This window comes from Suricata suricatta, chromosome 4, assembly GCF_006229205.1.
Source record: "Suricata suricatta isolate VVHF042 chromosome 4, meerkat_22Aug2017_6uvM2_HiC, whole genome shotgun sequence".
Taxonomy (NCBI): Eukaryota; Metazoa; Chordata; class Mammalia; order Carnivora; family Herpestidae; genus Suricata; species Suricata suricatta.
The window spans coordinates 45,444,765-45,465,895 of NC_043703.1; the positions used below are offsets into that span (position 1 = coordinate 45,444,765).

Sequence of the window (21,131 nt, forward strand, 5' to 3'; positions counted from 1 at the left end):
ATTTTTCAGTATAAGTATATGTCTTACTTGTGATTTATTTTTAAAGGACACAGTGAACTGATGAAGAATGGAATGGGGAATGAGAGAAAGAATGAATGGGCCCATGCCAGTCAGTAGCATTGATATGGGTTTATTGTCTTAGAGACTTTCTTACTAATTCTGTTTCCTTTGCTTTTTGCCTTAGGGACATGGGTACAATTAGTTTTTGTAATGAAGGTGTAAACGTGGCTCCCAGTACCATTCCTTTGAGCCTGTGTCCTGGTTGTTGAACTCTGTTGGGTTCTTTCAGCTGCAAAGGTGAATTATAGGAAAACAAAAAATTGAGCACATACCTTACTTTATCTTCTCTTTAACTGCTTTGCCATGACAATCTGCTTGATCATCAGCGATGAAATTCAAACCCAAGTTGGTTTACTAATGCCACAGTGCTCTCTCATTCTCTTAGATCATCTTTTTACCATAGACTCCAAAATTCTTTGAAAGTAAATCACATAGCAAATAAAATGGAATATTGTGGTAAATTATCTTTCATTTTAAGTAGACAAACAGGAAACCCTTTGATTTCAAAATGTATTATTGAAAACTCTTTTAAAATGTATTAGTCAACTTCCTTTATAGTACCTTATGCAAAAGGTAATTGATTATTCTCTAGATGATTGAAGGTTGTTTAGGATCTCAATGTTAATATTATACAGTGGGACTTTCAACATTGTATACAGTGGATGTGGGCAACTGTGACCAGATATTAGAATATATTGTGCATTCTAAGAGTTTGCAACAAAATACCATTAATTTGTAATTTTCTAATTTGTCATTTTAAAAATGAGCTGTCTTCTATGGAAATAGAGGTCCAAAATATTCATATATATGAATCTATAAAAAATAGAAATGTTATATAGTAGCATATCATATATTTATCATATACTATTTATAAATGCATATAATATATATTTACATAACATGTATGTATACTTATATATAATATGTATTACATATAAAATTATATTTATCATCTAGTATTACATATTTACAATTTTATTTAAATAACCATTTATCAGTGTTTAACGTATTTTAATTTTTCCACTTGTAATTTATTTTGTTTTTATTTTTTTCTCTCTTATTTTAAAATAATAAAACAAAACACTGAAATAACAAAAAATCTTGATACATCAATGTTAAGTGTCAGACAAAAGTCTCATAAATATTAGGTAAATAGATACAATCACTAAAAACAGGAACATATCATCTGTGTCATGTAGTATATGAGTAACACATCCTATGAAATATCTGAAATATGTGTGCACAAAGAATTTTAAGGTTTCTTTTAGACATAAGGTCTATCTGGATAAATTGTGACTATTAAACCAGTTATTTTGTAGTTTTTTATAGCCAGACATTAAGAAATTTCTAAAAGTCGGGCTCAGTTTCTCATTTTTCCTTCTTATGTTTGGCAACTTGTAAATACAACCTAAATGCACTCTGATAAACTGTAATTTGCCTGTATCTCGACAGTATTTTGACTGGTGGCTTTCCCAACCTAGTCCTTGATAAGAAGTTTTCATTATCATATACATTTTAGGTTATTTGGTAGCTGAAAGAAAAAAAAAAACTAGCAAAAATACCTGAAAACTTCCTCCGTGTTCTTATCTTTCAAAAGGAAAGCGTGTGCTGAGTAGATGAATTAAAAGGAGACAGGGAAGCCCAGACTGCCGTTTAACCGAAGTCATTGATCTTTACAAATTAGACTGACAACAGAGATCCATTAAAGTCTACAGCATAATGAAAAAAATTCCTTTCCTTTGGCTTTTCTTTTATCTCCACTCTTCCTAATTTTGATTCGTCTCTTCCATATTCTCCTGTCCTTCAAAAGAGACGCTAAATGCTGATGAGGTAATGGCCGTTAGAAACCTCTTTCAATCTCATTTGAGAAATGACTCTGATTCCAAACATTAATTTTTGGTACCTATCTGAATAACAATAAGCTTGCTATCTCATTGGTTATGCAGTGGAGAAGAATCAAGACAGAAAAAGAGTGGTGCTCATTTTAATACAGCTATGCCATCTCAGTGAAATCCATTATGACTTAAGACAGGACACCCACAGCCATTTCTTCCACCATTTACCACAAAACTTACAGCATTTATCACTTTCTGCATTTAACTGTTTTTATTTGTTTACTCATGTTTTTCTCTTACTTAAAGGTAAACTTCTTATGGTTAGTATCCAGGTCATCCCAGGCTCCCTCACCTCCAATTATTCCAAGCCCTAGTATTAAATCATCCATTTGTTTAGTCATTTAAGACATAGTTTTTAAAGTTTATTTATTTTGAGAGAGAGAACATGAGTGGGGAAGGAACAGAGAGAGAAGAAGGAGAATCCCAAACAGGCTCTGTGCTGAGATCCACTGAGCCACCCAGGGCCACAGAGACATATTTTAGATGCATGCAAGAAGGCAAGAATGCTTACTGTTGTATGCTGTTTAAATAAATGGGTTACTTAGATAAGTGAGTAATAAAAATGGACTAATGAATGTGATTAACTGTGACATAAGCAAAATGGAGAAAAGGCCTGCAGTGCCGAAATTCCTCTTCATTCTCCAACCCTTATAGACAAAGGAGGAAATCATGCTATTCCAATGTTCTTCTTCAAATATTTTCTTTTCATCTCTTAACAACATTTATCTGATTGTGTTACAATCCATCCTGTCTTCAAAGTGAACCCACAGGGCTCATAGAGGCGGGGATCCTATTTCATTCACGTTTATATTTTCAGTGCCTGTTTTAGTGCTTGCTGAGTAGATGGTCAGTTGTGTATGTGTCCTTGTGCATGTGTGTAGGTGTATATGCACATGCATTTGTTTAGATAGGAGGCAGTAATTACACCAAATCTATTTTGAAAATGCAACAATGCAAGTCACGGAGTCCACTTTTCACCTGCCTGACCCTATCACAAAAACAGAAAACTAGTTCCAAGAATCAGAAGCTGAAATTTTTTCTAAGTTTATTTATTTATTTTGAGAGAAAGAGAGAGTGAGCATGAGTAGGGGAGAGGCAGAGAGAGATGGATAGAGAGAGAGAATCTCAAGCAGGTTCTGTACAGTTAACATGGAGCCAGATGTGGACATTGAACTCATGAACCTCAAGATTATGACCTGAGCCAAAGTCAAGAGTTGGATGCTCAGCTGACTGAGCCACTCAGATGCCGCATGAAGGAGGTTTTCTGCTTGTGGGCTCTGTGGTTGTGACCATCCATGTCACTCTGCACATAGTATCTCATTTATACAAGGTCATTCAGGGAGGTAGTGTCACACATTGCATAAGAGTATTTGAGTCAGCATGTCCTTTGTTTACCTGTTGCTTCCCCTTATAATAAGCTATAATAATTTGAAGAATACATTTAACCTCTGATTTTGTCATTCTCTACACATTAATGGAATTATAAAGCCACTCCTAAATGTGCTAAGTGGGTCTTTATCAGAAAATGTACATTAAACAATTTGCATAATATCCAGCACATAATAAGTCCTCAGTTAATAGTGGCTTCTGCTGCTGCCAGCCTGATCTGAGTGGAGACTGAAATTCATGGGTGAAAAATGTGTATCTGACCTTGCAATTACAGGAGGAGGAAATCTGTGGTAATTATAAAAGCCATTTTATAAAAATGGAAGTTCAGGGTTTTCATGCTCCCTTTATTTGTCTTACCTGCTTCCCATTCCAAAACCAAAGGGACCAAGAAGTTGGGGTAGCAATATGAGGGAGCAACAGTAGGGAGAAATGTCACCAAACTCTCATCCTTCCCAAACACTCTCTGCATAGAGCAGACTCTAGTGAGAGAGAGTGAAAGAATTAAAGTAAATTGGACAGAAAGTGCAATTTCCATAGAGCGCAGCTTGTTTATTGACTGAACATGATAACAGAACTCTTCATTACCTGTGTGTGAATAGAGAAGTTAGGGGCCAGTCTGTCTTATCATCCAGAGGCGGGGGGAGGACGTCACCCCTGAATAAACGTAAGAGAAATAAAATAACTTGCTTTATGATCACATCTAATGAGTCCTGCTTATACAATGCTCTGTTTAAGCCTTCCATTGTGTTAACAAAAATAAACCATGTACTACCCTTTGGATTATTTAGTTTAAAAATTATATATTATGACTGCCAATCTGCATAGTCATGCCAGGAGTTGGATAAATACAGCTAGATTTCCTTTCCTCTACAGTTTCAAAATACATGGAAGTAAAACATATGCTATATTTTTATAGCCACTCTTAGTAACTAAACGGATATTTTACCAGAATGAGTATGTACTATTTCTATTAGTTTCAAGTTCTCTTCACTATCTGGTTAGAATCTCTTCTCTGGTTAGAACATTACTTTTATGTAACAGTTTTGAAACAAGACTTTTTTTTTTTACACAATGTTAGATATAAAATATACATAGTACCTGTTTTATCATCATGCCAAGTACATTCTTTTTTAGAAATTGAGAGCCAATTTCATTCTAGTGTTTGTATGGTGTCTTCCCATTGAGATATCTTTTCATTCCACAGAGGGTATAAGAATTGGACTTGTTATTTTTAGGAACAGATAAAACATTTCTCCAAGGTAATGGGACACCATGAGGTGTGCTCTTGCATATTACTTCCTTTGCTAATTAAACGGAATGTGAGACCGAAAGTAAGTTGACATTGTTAAAGTAAATGACCCAAAGCTTTAGTAATGAAGACACATCTAAGCTGAAGTTTATTGTTTTAATTTTAATCTTGAGCAATTTCAGCCCTACAGAGTAGGCTGCCTAAGAGTCCTGCGGCGTCCTGTTTCCATTGTACTAGAGTGCAGCCCACTAACTCCAGAAGAACAACGCTTTCTGTAATAAGTTGTATTTTGGCGTGAAGTGGTTTATTTATATGCAAGGTGAATTGATATTGGACATTTATTAAATCTAGTTTTTAACAGGCTGTCATAAGTGGGGTTCTTCAGAGGGCAGAGATATCGGGAGACTAAAAGTTGCTTAAATTATGCTCCATAAAAATATAGATGAGGCTCAGATGCCTTTGGATTAAATATTCATTACTGAATATTTACATAATGCATGTGAAAGTGCTTTTAAAATAAAAACTCTCTTTATATAAATGGAAACGATGGCCAGATTCTCCCACATTATACCCTGTAGAGTATTTCAAAGCTTTCTGGAGCCTTAGAGGGAAGTTCTTTCTATCACTTGTACAAAGGAAGGAAAAGCTAATTGTTGCACATTGTCCAGGCCCACCCTACTTAAATTGTTTTGGCAATCTAAACTGTTCAACCTTTACTGAACCTTTAGTGAAGTACCTATTTTCTGTGGTTTATAAATATATGATTCTAAGAAAAAAAATATGTTTCTCTCAACTACCATCCCCATTGAAAAGCGTTACTTGTTTAACAGGGCCTCTCAATAAATTATGCAGAATCACTTGACTATAATAAAAAAGCAGAGAGAGACATGTGTTTATATTCCACCTCTACTATTTACTAGTTGCATGATCTTGGACAAGTAATTTTAACTCTGTGCTTTATTTTTTTCATCCATATCAACAAGAGTCTAATATCTACTTTGAAGGATTACTTGAGAATTAAAAGAGATAGTGCAGGCAACATACCCAGGATTGGATACATGCAAAAGGCTGAAAATGATTCATTTCCTCCTACAGAAATAGATTATTATTTCCCCATTGAAAGCAGCTCTCAGTTACCTAGGTTAATATATGGAAATCTCAGATAAATAAAAATAATGTAAGCATAATTTCACATAGTTTTGGGATCTAGTTGGATATTTTGTATCTAATATTTCACTCTAGAATTTAGACACGAAAGGGAGATACTGAGAATTGAGTGGTTTAATTCTGTCATTAGATAGATGAAAACATTCTGACAGAGATAACAATTGCAATTATAAATATAATCCAGCTAGTTAGTGATAGAATTGGGGCTGAAGATCACATCTCCTTTTTTTTTCTTCCTGTTTTGTGAATTCATAGTACTTGAAATAAAATGATCAAATTCACGTTAAAAATGGAGATCTCAGTTTGAAGTAGCTGAAAAAATGCCCATCTTCACTAACTACTATGCTATTTATTATTTTCTCTCTGACAGTTTCATTCTGCACCATTAATTACTTATACTTGTCCAAAGCACCATATGAGGATATAATTCATGAATAATTCCAGTCAAAATTTTGAGTTAGGTTGGTCTAAACTTTGGACTACTTAGGACAGTTGTGGATTAAAAATAAACATTACTGGCTAAGACCTATAACAGATTGCATTATTTACTTCAGGTGTTACAGGAAGAGCAGGGATGAAGTCTGCTTTTGAAGCTGAGCACATAGGTGCCATTTTAGCTTAATATCTTAGCTTACAACTTCCCTAGAGGCAAAAAAGTAATTAAATGCTTTGTTGTAAAAGTCCTTCTATTGTGACTCATAAGCAGGTAAAACTAGCATATGATAAGAGCGCGCAGCTGCTGATAATGACATAAGGAATGATAAAGTAAGAAAAGCTAGTAATAATTTTGAAAGAACTGGAAATTGAGATTTGCTTTGGAAAATTCACAGAGATAATCTTGTACGGAAAGAGACTCATTTCCCGCTACCATCTATCTATACTTCTCTAATGGAGCGTATTTTCTCCCTTGTACTGGAATTATTTATACACATCTTATCTCTTTGATTATACCATTAAGAGCTTGGGAACTGAACCCCTTTCTGCCACATTTTTGTAATTTCCAAACACCTAGCCTATTACACTCTGAAGTACGTATTTACCAGGTATAGGTTAAATGAATTAAAACATTTATGTTATGACAATGTTGAAGTTATATTTCATATAATGGAAAGAGGAACTAATCATGAAATAGCTTCAATTCTTAAAGGAAATGTTCTCATATTCTATTCAATAAAAGTGATAAATTATAATTCGTCAAAAGCTCTCAAAATAAAAAGAAATGAATGTTTGTGATTGTAGTTTCAAATACCCCTAGTTTAATAGATCTATGCTACATGTCTATAACTTACTTGACTTACTTCCAATGAGATTTTCATAAATTGTATATGAACTGAATATTTTTAAAAAGTCAAGTCTTCTTGTATGGAGCTACATTTTACTACATGATTTCTAACCTTGCCTACACATAGCAGTCACTGGTATATGTGTGTGCAATGTCTATTTCCTCATCTTTCTATTCACAGGAATCCTAAACCTGCTTAAGAATTCACTTTGCCCGCACACCCCACAAGAAACTCCAAAGAAGCTAACTTAACATGCAGTTCCAAGGAAAGGTCCTGATTGTTCTATCCCATCAGGGTTTGGCATCATTCTCACCTGTGATTGGTTAGAATATCTGATTCAACCAATCACTACATAATTACCAGTGTTCCACCTGAGAGTTATTGGTCCATCAGACTTTTGAGAGAACCTCTGTGTTTCTTGCTCCCTAATTTTATCTATATTCCCTTCTTCCCTCCTCCTTTCTCACTTCCATTTTCTTTCACTCTCTCCCTCATTTACTCCCCCCTTTCCTCCCTTCTTCCACTCCCTTTTCCTCTCATCCTCCAGGCTCTTTCTTCTCCCTCTCCCCCATTACTCTACTTTCACCCCCTTTTTCCCCCTCTTCTGCTATGTGAAAGGAAGTAAGCAGCCCAGCAATTTTACCAATAACCTCCTTACCCTCACAAAGAGGAACAGTCCTACCTGAAGTGATGTTGAGGAGGACAGACGGGAGACATGGGAAAACTCTGGGTCTGTGATGTCATCCTTGAGACATTGCTTAGACTAACTCTGAAACCCACACTCCATATGGACTTCTACTTTCTTAAAATGATAAATGTACTTATAGTTCAAGTAAGTTTGCTTCAATGTTCCTGTGAACTAATTTTGATGCACGCTTTAACCTCAATCTTCCACAACATTTTAAAATTTCTCTCCTTGCTCACTTATTTTTCTATACTTGCCGTTATTATTCTTATGTAGAGAAACATGTCTAGCTTTATGATACTAAATGATTACCATTAAATACTGACAATAGCAAAGGCAAATAGTACAAACTTCAATGAAATACGAATAGCTAAAAGGCCGATTTTATAATGTGCATTTGTAGCAGCCATTTGAGCAAGTCTACATAATGGTTTTAAAGGACTTTCAATAATGTTTCCTGCAGCTGTGCAGACTTTTAACTTTTAACTCTTCATTTAAAAAATACATCTAAATATAAATCAAGCACTATACACTTCCAATTTAGCTGTTTGAATGGAAAGAGAAAGTTGAAAGCTGGAGCAGTCATGAGTAAGTGCTATAGAAAGCTGTAGTCGACAGTTGCAATTTAAAACCAATCAAGTGGGCAGGAGAAGGGGACAGGGAACCTGAAAATAACTGGGGAGCTTAGAAATAGTTTTAAAGCAATAGCTCCCCTAATAATGATTCTGGTTAATTAGTGATCCAAGGGTCCCACCTTCTCAGTAAGTAGTCAAAGAACAACCCTTCATTTTCCATCAACGGCAATCACCTGAGTTAATCTTTCCTAGCACAGGGTGCTCTGCCTTGTGCCAAAGAGAAGGCAACATTTGTATGGTGACATGGGTCCATTCTCCTAGTTCTTTGAGTCAGGCACAAGATTGGAAAGAAAGACCTTTTGATGTTGATGGCATGTATGACATGAAAATTGGCATTGAGGTGCCCTGTCAAGAGTGTTGTTCCTGGGATTCTGCATCTAGAAAATGCAAACGTGCCACTTTCTACACTTTTACTCTTGGCGATTATGTCTTGAAGAAGGAGGAAAAAGCCATTTTAGACCAAAAATAATCCTTTCTTAGCACTGAGAAAGAAAATAGACTGCCTTTGTTGTTCTTTTAGCTTTACTTGCTTGTAATGTGGGAAAATTATTTAAAGTTATTTTTTGCCCTGTGAAGAAAGAGAGTGTTACCCTGCACAGCTTACCTTACAGGGGAATTTGGGAAGACACAATCACATATGTATGTGGAAATTCTTTACAAACAGGAAAGTACTATATAGACATTTAACAGTTGGAGTCATTTTTAATTTCAAATTATCAATTTCAAGCTAGAAAGAAATTGGGAGATATCTTGCATCATTGGAATTTATTATATGTCAGGGAAATAATCATATTTTAAAAATTTCCAAAACTTCCAAAATTTCCAAGAACAAACACACAAAAAAACCCAAGCTGGAAAGTCATATTAGATAACTCAGAATATTAGGAAGGCAGCTTACACATTTATCTTTGAAAAACCTTTTTTCCATATATTCATCCTCAGTAATGTTTACAGACTTTTTTTCTGAGATGCCTTGGTAGAGAGTACCCAGGGATGACTTGTTCTCTGTGCTTTATTCCGGAATCTCTACCAGCCTTCTCTCTCTCTCCTCCCTGAGGATGGATACAGAGGTGGTTAAGTGTGAAATAGAACTTCAGACGCTCTGGAAACATTCAGGCCACGAGTCACAAAGAAACCGAGGCCGACTCTAGCAACTGTACCTGATAAAGGCAATGAGAGAGCAAAATTCAGTTGTCAGAGGGGCCACTTTGTTGATCCCCAGATTTGTTTTCTAGCCTTTCTTTTATTATAGCTTATAAAATACACAAAAGCATCTCTTATTTTTTTCTCTCCCTTTTTCTATCACGAAGGTAATGTGTTCATTATTTCTGAATGGGTGTTTGAAGGATACAGTAAAATACAAAGAAAATTAAATCCAAGCGTACATCCCACATGCAGAAGAAGCCACTGCTAACGTACTGCAGTGTATCTATAAATGGAGAACACAAAACGTTCCTCGGACAGATTATTTATCCAAAAATAGTACAACAGGATTTCTGGTCCCACACGCCCCTCCAGAAACTTACCCCTTCCAAACAAAAGACAGAATTCATCTCCCCTCTCTTTGAACCTAGGTGGTAGGACTTGGGTGCCTCTACCAGTGGGAAATGATGAAATGGATGCCATGTGCATTCAGATGTCAGGCAATAAATAGTGATATGGTTCTCCCTGGCTCTCTCTTAGGATGTTCACCCTTCCCTCAGCCACCATGGGGAGACCATCTGGGGGAGGTTGGAGACACCACAGGGTGTCTCCTCTGAGAGTGGATTGGATGGAGAAAAACAGATCCTCAGTTAGCAAAGGCATTCAGACATTTGAGTAAATAAGCCCTTAGATGATTATAGCTCCAACCTTCATATCAGCCTACTGAGGCCAAAATACCATGGAGGAGAGGTGAATGGTTGCTGCTCGCCCAGTCTGCATAGCTGACTCACAGAAACCATGAGTATTAAAAATTGTCATTTTTTGAAAATCCATTGTGACTTTTTGTGCCACATTGGATAACGGACACATACAGTGTCATGCCAAGTTTATCATCTTTTATTGTGGGCATTCTTTTAGAAACCTTTTTAAATTTTGACTGTATGTTGAATGGCCAAACATGAATAGGTGTAAAATGTTTTGGGTCATGTATTTTTGGATATAATATGAAAATTTTAACAATATAGAGGGTGAGTGTAAGATTTTTTCTATTTAAAATACCAATTTTCTTGGAACGTCAGCAATTAAGAAGAAATACATTAAAATTTATACTTAGTGCTTCCTGGAGATGGAATAAAACTATCTTTCATTCTTCTGCTTCTTAAAGTACTATGTGCTGTTGAAGAGGAAGGTGACCAAAGGCATAAGCTTCCAGTTATAAGACAAATAAATACTAGGGATATAATGTACAATATGATGACTGTAGTTCATACTGCTGCCCAATATCTAGAAAAGTTGTTAAGAGAATATATTTTAAGAGTTCTCATCACAAGGAGAGTTTATCTTTCTTTCTTGTTTATTGTATCTATGAGGTGATGGATGTCAACTGAACTTATTTATTGTAACCACCTCACAATATATGTAAATCAAACATCTTACTATATACCTTAAACTCACATGACTATGAATGTCAATTATTTATCAATAAAAATTGGGGGAAGGTGAATGAAAAAATTAGGAAAAATATTTAGATGCTAGAGAGAGCAGAAATAAAACATTAAGAGTTTTAAATGGTGAGGATGGAAGAGAAAGAAGAGAATAATCACAAAGGAAAGGAAGAGAAAACAGAGATTAAGTGCATTTCAATATGGCTATGCTAGGGGAAGACACATGTAGAATTTTAATATACCAACCCTCTGACTTTATTGCCCTTTGAAATTTGGAGGTACTGTACTAGGGTCCATAACTTTGCAATGGTCAAATATACAGCTGACTGACTCTTTAGCAGGTAGCCACAGCACCCTGCCAGTGAAAGATTTATTCTCAAGGTTTCAAGTCCCATAGAGCTTCAAGTCCCTGGGTTAGTGGACTTCATCAAAGAACCAAATGTAGCCTGTAGATGGACCATTGTCTCTGACACTAAGAGCTATACTAGGTCAATAATAAGTTAATGAGTACATGTTGTGGGCGATGTTATTTTTAATCATCTAATTATAAGATACATTTTATAGAACAAACTTAACATATGTTAAAAGTGAACAAATACTGGGCACCTAGGTGGTTCATTAGGTTACACATCCAACTTTGGACTCGGCTGGTGAATTTGGAGCCCTCGTCAGGCTCTGTGCTGACAGCTCCGAGCCTGGAGCCTGCTTCAGATTCTGTGTCTCCCTCTCTCTCTGTCCTTCCCCTGCTTGTGCTCTGTCTCTTTCTGTCTCAAAAATAAATAAACATGAAAAAATTTTAATTAAAAAATAAAAATGTTAAAACATTTAAAAAATAAACACATAAGATTAATTTCTTTCAGTGATAACACAAATGCAATAATAGGGTTTTCCAACAATGTGTCTGTCTTTCTCTAAAACAGCTTAGAGGGCTGTGTGAGAGCATAGGTTCTGTCATCAGAACCCCCATGCTGACATCTTGTCTCTACTGCTCACTAGCTGAGCGACAGTCATTAAGTTACCGAACTGCGGAGACTTATTTCACCTGTAAAATGAAAAGAATTATAGAATCTCCACTATAAGTTTGTTTGGAGAATTTAGGGAGAGACTGTATGTCATGCAATTTAAAAAATTCCCAGCACAAAATAAGCATTGAATAATGTGAGCTCCCATTAATATTAACAACATTTTTTTTCAATTTAAGCAGACTAGTGTCTACTTTTAGCCAATTATCGTATGTTTTTTAGATTGTAGATAGAGGTCATTTGAAATACAAAATTGTTTTGTGGAGGTATATATTAATGCTTTAAAAACAAAATGATTAGAAAGCAAAAGAATAATAATAATAATATTCTAAAATAGAAAATCATTTCAAACACTCCACAGCATTAAATAAATTCAATACAATTAACTCATATTAGCAAGCAAAATTTACACAATTAAGTATATTAAGTTAAAAGAAAAGTTTGCTTTCCTTTGAAGAATCCCTCGAGATTATAGACCCAATCTAAGTGCAGATTATAGGTGCCAGAATGTGCATATTTTTTGGCCACCATTATCTCCCTTTAGGAGCTTCACAATTAAGGGTATTATTGATGGGCAAACAGCTGAAACTTGTATATAGCAGGGTATTTCTCTGTTAATCATTTTAAGAGTACAAAATGAAGTTAACAGGATAGCATATAATGTCTACATGAAAATGATTTTAATGAATACCTATCAATTTAATAATGATTAGCTACTTGTTGTATTGTATGTTCCACAAACATTTCAAGGACATAAAGGAATGAAGATTCTAAAACAAAATTCTCCTCTGCAAATGGTATTTCAAACTTTGAGATTTTATTTTTTTGTGCTAAAAGTAATATGTAGAGAGCTTTGAGGCAAAGCACTTGCAAGAACTGGGATTTGAGGGGTTGTGGGGAGGTTGATAATCTAACATTAAGAAAGACAATCCCTGTCCTTAAACAAGCTTATAATTTCGTGTGGGAGATAATCACATAAGACATAACATTAGGGAGTGAATGAAGAGGAGTTGGACAAAAGTGTGAGTTATATATAAAAATATCCAGCTGATGGAATTTAAATAAAACATTTAACTAAAATTTCTCTAGGTAAGCTGTAACACTGAAGTTATTAAAGCTTTTCAGAAGAGCATTTAATTTTTAAATTGAAATTAATTCTGGGTAAGCAATTTTTAACTTCCATACTTAAGATACTGTAAGCATTACAATTATTGCAAATCAGAAAAAAAAAACTCACGTTAGAATTTATTACAGCACTTGTACTTTTTTCCTGGTAGAATAAAGTTTTATTTTGGTGAAATAAAAAGCAATATCAGAATTTTAAAAATTAATTTGTAAAGATTTGCCATTCATTAGATCTACATTTCATCTCCATAAGGTTTTGTCTATCATTTTGAAAGCCTGAAAAGAAATTATTAGAAATTAGAAATGTAATTACTTTTTTCAAAGCCATAGTACATGACTATGAATATAAATAAAAGCATATTTTGTTAAAACAGTGAGAACAAAAATTATATAAATGTGGTTGATGATTACAAAAAGCTGTGGCCTGAAGACATATTTTTATAGATGATATGTACTCCAGTAGTATATAAATCAAACCTTCAGTGAGGGTTAGGCTTTTAGAAGATGTGGTCCAAGGTTCCCCATGTCCATCACCAGGTGATGGAAGCCGAAGAGTAGAAATTCACAGGAAAAAAATTGTTTAATCTGGAGACATTTTAGGAGTCACAAGATTCAGAAAAGTTCTCTCTGGCCTTTCCCTCTTTGTTCATGAGCAACACTTCCCAAGTTACAGAAGAGAGCCTCCAAGGGAGCCCCTCCTCGACTATGAGATGTCTCTTTCAGGCAGTGTAGCAGATGTTGGGATCTTGCCCGTGTTTCCACTTAAAGGGAATACTCCCTGGATTTCCAGTTGTCAGAACCTTAATCACTTTGCCTAAGATCTGTACCTGGCCCCTGGACATTGCTTTGTCACTTATACAGCCGGCAAAAGTGCCTGGGAATTAATACACCCTTACCATGAATAGCACTCAACAGTGACTGATAGGAGTTGGTGTATGAATATACTGGACTCTAGGCCTCTTGGGTCTAAAAGATCTGAGGTATGAGTTTTACATGAACTCTCAGAGTTGACCCGGTGGGAGAAAGGCTCATTGCCCAGAGTGGCAGCTGGCTTGTCAAGCCCCATTTCTTAGCTGTTTTGGCTTCACTGTGTCACATCACACTGCCATACTTTTCCTTCTTAGCAGTCTGTTTGTTCGCAAAATCCCTGTTTGAGAGCTGCTAATAAACTCAGTAATTCCAGCTGGAAAAAGAGACAACAAAAGATTGGTTTGCCCTCACTTATTTAAGCAAGGGTAAACAAACACCCTAGAGAAAGCAGAGTTGTGTGAGAGAGGAGACAATAGGACAGGCTGTGTCACCCCTGGATTTATTGTGGCAAAGATAAGTCAGTTTCTTGTGGACCAGAAACTGTGGTCTAAGAAAGTTAACTGGCTTGAATAATTTCACTAAGACTTAGCCTAAAGAGACTAATCATCAGGTAGAAGAAAGGTGAATAAGTATGTTGAAATGTATAGAAAATTAAAGTGAATTAGGCTGGATTTGACTTTTAAAACTCTGAGTGAGAACAAAGCCTCTCAGTTCCTGTATTGTAAAGTTAATGGACAAATGTAAGATTTATCCAGATATTAGTAAGAGTAAGGAAGGGAGATCTGGTGTAGCATGGTTTTAGGCAGCGATGAGAGGGGAAAAAAATCATGTCATGTTTGCCTTCTATCTAATTCAGACTGTTAAACCACCTGGTGAGACATGGCATGAATTTCGTCCCAACCTTTCCTTTACTCATGGAAGACATTGCTGATTTAAACAGATCACTAAGCTCACACTGGTGCCCCAAGTGCCTCTCAATAGTAGAGTCTGTGGAGTCACTACCCATCAGAATAGATATGCAAATCACACCCCTTTCTCAATCCTTAACCTTGAGGGATAAATATCTTAATTTCTTAGCATCATATTTAAGGCTTTTGTCACCTGACTCCAAACTAACTTTCCGGTTTTATATTCTAGCAAACTCCCCCACACGTATTAAAATTAAGCCATAAGAACATGTTTAGAGGTCCTCAAATAATTATTGACTCAGAGTCTCCTAATTTAGAAGCATTTGTCATTTATTTTTTCTTACGAAACGTCTATGCACAACCTTCAGTGAAGTACAAATGCCACCCCATCTCTAACTACTTCCTCAGTCAGAATTGATTTCTCTTTTGATTTCATTGAACTTAAATTAATTTTAAAAATACTGTTATAAGATTTAACTCATTTCACTCCATGTTTGCCTTTCTTGTGCATTATAATTTGCTGAAGGAAACAATTATATTGTATTTATTGTTCATCCCCATGGTACCTGGCACAATATTTACAGATTTTAGCAAATCAAATTGACGTAAAAATTAATCGGTTTTAGTTGTCATTTGGACCTCCCTAGTATCTCCCCCCTTACAAGATAGCTAGCTTCTCTGTTCCTGTCCTGCCTAGTTTGATGTTTTCTACTTATATAAGAAACTAACTATGGTATGTGAAAGTATACTAAGTATAGACATAATTCACAGAGTTTGTGACTCCTAACATACCTCACACACACACACTCTCTCTCTCTCTCTCTCTCTCTCTCTCTCTCTCAGATCAGACCTAACTATACAGTGTTACCCCTTACAGTTTAATTTTCTATGGTTTCAGTACGGTCAGCTGTCGTCTGGACGTAGAGGATCCTCCTGATGGTATGTCGTTAGAAAGTCAATAGTAGCCTAACTCTGTGTCACAATACCTGTGTCATTCACTTCACCTCAAATCATCACTGAGACATTTTATCACCTCATATCATTGCAAGAAAAAGCACAAGTACAGTACAATAAGCTATTTTGAGACAGCAAAAGACATTCACATAACTTTTATTACAGTATATTGGTATAGTTGTTCTATTTTTATTACTAGTGATTGTTGTTAATATCTTACTGTGCCTAATTTGTAAATTAAACTTTATCCTAGGTATGTATATATAGGAGAAAATAATATATATAAGGTTCAGTTCTATCTACAGTTTCAGGCATCCACTGGGGGCTCCTAGAACTTATCCTTGCAGATAAGAAGGGACTACAGTATGTTCAAAATGATTTCAAAATAACTTTGGAGGAAGGTAGAAGGTCCTCTAAATTTTTTATATGCCATTTTGTTTATTTATTTATTTATTTATTTATTTATTTATTTATTTATTTTAATATACTTTATTGTCAAGTTGGTGTCCATATAACAACTAGTGTTCATCCCAACAAGTGCCTTCCTCAATGCTCATCACTCCTTTTCCCCTCTCCCCCACCCCCATCAACCCTCAGTTTGTTCTCAGTATTTAAGAATCTCTTATGGTTTGCCTCCCTCCCTCTCCATAACTATTTTTCCCTCCCCCCTCCCCCATGGTCCTCTGCTAAGTTTCTCTTGATCCACATATGAGTGCAAATATATGGTATCTGTCCTTCTCTGCCTGACTTATTTCATTTAACATGACACCCTCGAGGTCCATCCATGTTGCTACAAATGGCCAGATTTCATCTTTCTCATTGCCATGTAGTATTCCAATATACATATATAAACCACATTTTCTTGATCTATTCACTAGTTGATGGACATTTAGGCTCTTTCCATGATTTGGCTATTTTTGAAAGTGCTGCTATGAACATTGGGGTACATGTGCCCCTATGCATCAGCACTTCTGTATCTCTTGGGTAAATTCCTAGCAGTGCTTTTGGTGGATAATAAGACAGTTCCGTTGTTAATTTTTTAAGGAACCTCCACACTGTTTTCCAGAGTGGCTGCACCAGTTTGCATTCCCAAAGTTGCTCTGATTTGTACTGTTAGTACTTAGGCTTATTTTGGTTTAGATTTAAGAGACCTTATTTAAAGCCTTGTGTAATCATTGAGCTCCAAGAATTGCCTATATTGAGTTTTATTTATTAGCATGTTTGTGCTCACTTGGCCCTTTATTTTCCTCTGAGTGGTATGTCCCTCACATGTTCAAAGATTCAAGGCAAATCAAAACACTTCTCAAAGACTTAACTCCTTCATATATGATCGGGTGAATTGGGAGCTATGATAATTTCTACCAACCTACAAACCTCTTCTAAAGAGTTAAAATGGGAATCAAAAGAGAAAGTAATACACACACACACACACACATACACAGACACACACATGCACACACATACACACTTTCAAAAGTATATATTTTTAATGTGTTTTTTTAAATTTATTTTTGAGGGGGGGAGTGTGAGCAGGGGAAGGACAGAGAGAGAGGGGAGACAGAATCTGCAGACAGGCTCCAGGCTCTGAGCAAGCTGTCAGGACAGAGCCTGACGTGGAGCTCGAACCCACGAATCGTGAGATCATGACCTGAGCTGAAGTTAGACGTTTAACCTACTGAGCCACCCAGCCGCCCGCAAAGGTATATTCTTATATAATATTGTGCTCAGAAGAATTACTCTGAGGCAATTCAAATTTCAATTCTTAGAAGGAGTTTTGATGTAACTGAAGACATGATTAATGCATTAAATTTTCATAGATTATTACACCTGGACATAGGGATGGGGGCAGTGCACCAAATAAAGTATTTTTTAATCTCTTGGGTGAAAAGATCTTTGGAAAACAATTATAAATGCCTCCAAATTGCATGCTACTAGACTAATATTTTGTGGATCATAAATTTTCTTAGAAGGCTTTTGGCAAACTTAATTAGATTAAAGAACCTTCTCTGCTAAGATTAGTTGATGCTTTAATTAGGTGGACACAAAATAAAAAGTGTGGTTTTATTAGATTTACCAAATTATTGCCTGAAATATTTCTCCCCTTTGACACCCTAAAAAGAAGCCTTGTGCTGAAAGTTTAATACCTCCAAGGAGACTGGGAAAATCTTTATATTACCGAGTCTTGGAGCGCTTGTTACTTTAATCAGCTTTTTTTTTTTTTTCCTTTCAAACCGTTATCTCCAAAAGTGCTGAAAATGCCCATTTGCTCTTGCAAATAATCCGAACTTGTTTATTCAGTGACTCCGGGGGAAAATACGTAGCCTGGACAAAGGGGGAGGGCCTGGAGATGGTTGGAAGTGAAGTTGTGTGAGACATATTTGGAAGACAAAAATCAGTACAGCCTGGAGTTTGAGTCGATGGAAGAGAGGGCAAAGGCAGCTTTGAGGTGGTTAGCTCACAGCAAGGGCGACGGCGGCCAGGTGCTGAGTCGGAAAACAAGAGGCCTAGCCAGGCTTGGAGCAAGACCAGCATCAGGAGAAATAAAATGTATTCTCTTTGAATTTTGTTTTGTTTGGTTTTGTTCTGTTATCTAGCCTAAGGTATCTAAATCCCACAGTTGGACAATCATCCACATATATTAAAATTAATCGGTCTCATTTTTTTCTAATGTGATCCTTTCTGGAAAGTAAACACCATAGTATCTCAGAGTATGTAAATGAATTTATCATGTTGTTATCTTATGGAATATGAGTATTTGTGAGAAATAAGAAAAAGAGAAGGGAATGGAGAGAAGATAGGCAAAGGAAAGCAAATCTGCCAACTTCTTAATATTAACCCAAACTGACTCTAGGGAAGCTATTAGAATCAGGTAACTTCCATATTTCTTAAATTTAGACACATCAGGATTAAACATGTTTTCATGAATTTAACAGCCTTTCAAGGTGTCTGATTAAAAACACTTTACCTTAGATTTCCTCTCTGGTCTACATACCACAAATTTTCTTTTTCACTATGTTCAAACAATTAAGTGGAGCTAGTCATTAGCAAAGTAACTGAGCCTTCTAAAGTGTGTATTTCAAGCTTATGCTCGTGATTTTGAATGAGAACCGATTATGTTCTCACATCTGACACGTCATCAACTGTGGCATGTCAAGCCCCACTTGAACGTGTGTATATATGTGTGTGTGTGTATGTGTGTGTTCACACATACGAATATACTATATATATATACATATATATATATATATAGTAGAGATTCAGGGGTGAACTGTTTACTTTAGCTACATGCTGTTGTCAGAATCCATTGACACCTATCAACTGATTTCTTTATTCTTAGTAGGAGCTCATTTGTTTTTGCCAGGTATTTTGACAACCTTCTTTTCTCCATGAGATAATTATTCATTCCTGAATTCAGATGTTAAACAGTGTGTTTATTTGAGAGGAGCAGGAGAATTAAGACATCTTAATCCTGATATGAAACATATGTGCACTAAAGTACTGTAAGAAAATATAGATGAATAACTAATAGTCAGATGAGACTTTTATATGAATTATTCTAAGGCAGACATAATCATGATAACTAAGAGTAGATAAAAGTAAAACCTTTTAGGGGCACCTGCGTGGCTCAGTGAGTTAAGCAGCCGACTTCGCCTCAGGTCATGATCTCACGGTTTGTGAGTTCAAGCCCTGAGTTGAACTCTGTGCTGACAGCTCAGAGCTTGGAGCCTGCTTCAGGTTCTGTGTCTCCCTCTCTCTCTGCCCTCCCCTGCTCTTGCTCTGTCTTTCAAAAATAAATAAATGTTAAAGAAAAAGTAAAAAATTTTAGTCATATAAAATATCACGACCGGAGTGCCTGAGTGGCTTCGTCAGTGAACTGTCTGACTCTTGATGTTGACTCAGGTCATGATCTCTCAGTCGTGAGGTGGAGCTCTGCTTCAGGCTCTGAACTGGGCATGGAGCTGACTTGGGATTCTGCCTCCCCCCTCCCCTCCCTTGCATGCATGCAAGCTCACCCTGTCTCTCACTCTCTCTCTAAAAACAGAAAAGCATAAATTAAATTAAAAATACAGACTCACATTTAAAGATATATGTAAATGCCTAAGCATTTTATTTATTTTGTTTTCCACCATACAACTCGAGGAATCAAGGAATATTTTAAATTTTCTTTAAAGATATATTAAAAAGTAATTTTATTTGAAGTTTCTCTGTTTATCGATATATTGAAATTTTGCTGTTTCCATGTTATTTGCACATTTTCTTCTATGAATCAATTTTTTTTACAATATGGACCACTTCACAACCTTGTTGTCATCCTTGAGCAGGGGCCATCTAATCTGTATGTTGTTTCAGTTTAGTGTATGTGCTGCCAAAGTGAGCACTCTTCTATGAATCTCTTACTAGTGTCCATTACTTACTGATTTTTTTTGTGGGCACTTTATATGTGAAGACAACTTTCATCTGTCAGTATACTTTAAGTTTAATTTTCTTCCAGTTTATTATTTTCTTGTGGACTATGTTTAGGGCTTTTATCAGATATAGGAGTTTGTTTCCTTAATGAGGACAAATCTACCAAACTTCCCATTTTTCACATTTTTTTGAAGTTTATTCATTTTTGAGAGAGACAGAGAAAAGTGTGAGCGAGCGAGGAGCGGGGGGGGGGGGGGGGAGCACACAGAATCCAAAGCAGGCTCCAGGCTCTGAAGTGGACTCTCAACTGTCAGCACAGAGTCTGATGTGGGGCTCAAACTCATGAACTGTGAGCTCATGACCTGATCTGAAGTTGGACGCTCAACCAACTGAGCCACTCAGGCTCTCCTACCAAACTTCCTTTTTAAGAAGAGATAAGCTTTGAACCCTAGAAATCTTTGAAAATACTTAGAAATATTTTAAATTCTTTAAAACCATACTTTATTAATTTGAGAACTTCTGCATTCTATGTTAGTATTCCTATCTTAACCTTTATGTGGTAGTTGAAACTATTTCTTCTGTCCTATTGGGGAAGGCATTTACCAGATATGGCCACATTCAGGGAAGTAATTTGTTGAACTTACATTCATTTAGTCTCTTCTGATGCCCTCAGTCATTACCCAACTCAGGAAATGTCTTAGTTTTCTCAATGTATGTTCAATTTAAATTTTTAGCAAGGCTATCAGGCATAATTCAGGTCAGAGCTTGACCATGCTACAGTCAATTTGCCCATGTCTTTGACTTTTTTTTTTTTTTTTTTTTACTTTTAAGGAATAACAGCCTCCCACATGTTGTACATAATGTTCCAGTCTTTCTTGCTACATCATTCTTACGACTGCTGAAATCTTTAAGCTGCAAGCATGCCTTTTTTTTATTTGGTGATTTTCATATGAT

General features: G+C 35.9%; 1 pseudogene; it reads right to left on the minus strand.

Moving 5' to 3' along the window:
• Positions 1-20,048: 20,048 nt before the first annotated feature.
• Positions 20,049-20,149, minus strand: LOC115290958 (annotated as a pseudogene).
• Positions 20,150-21,131: the final 982 nt, after the last annotated feature.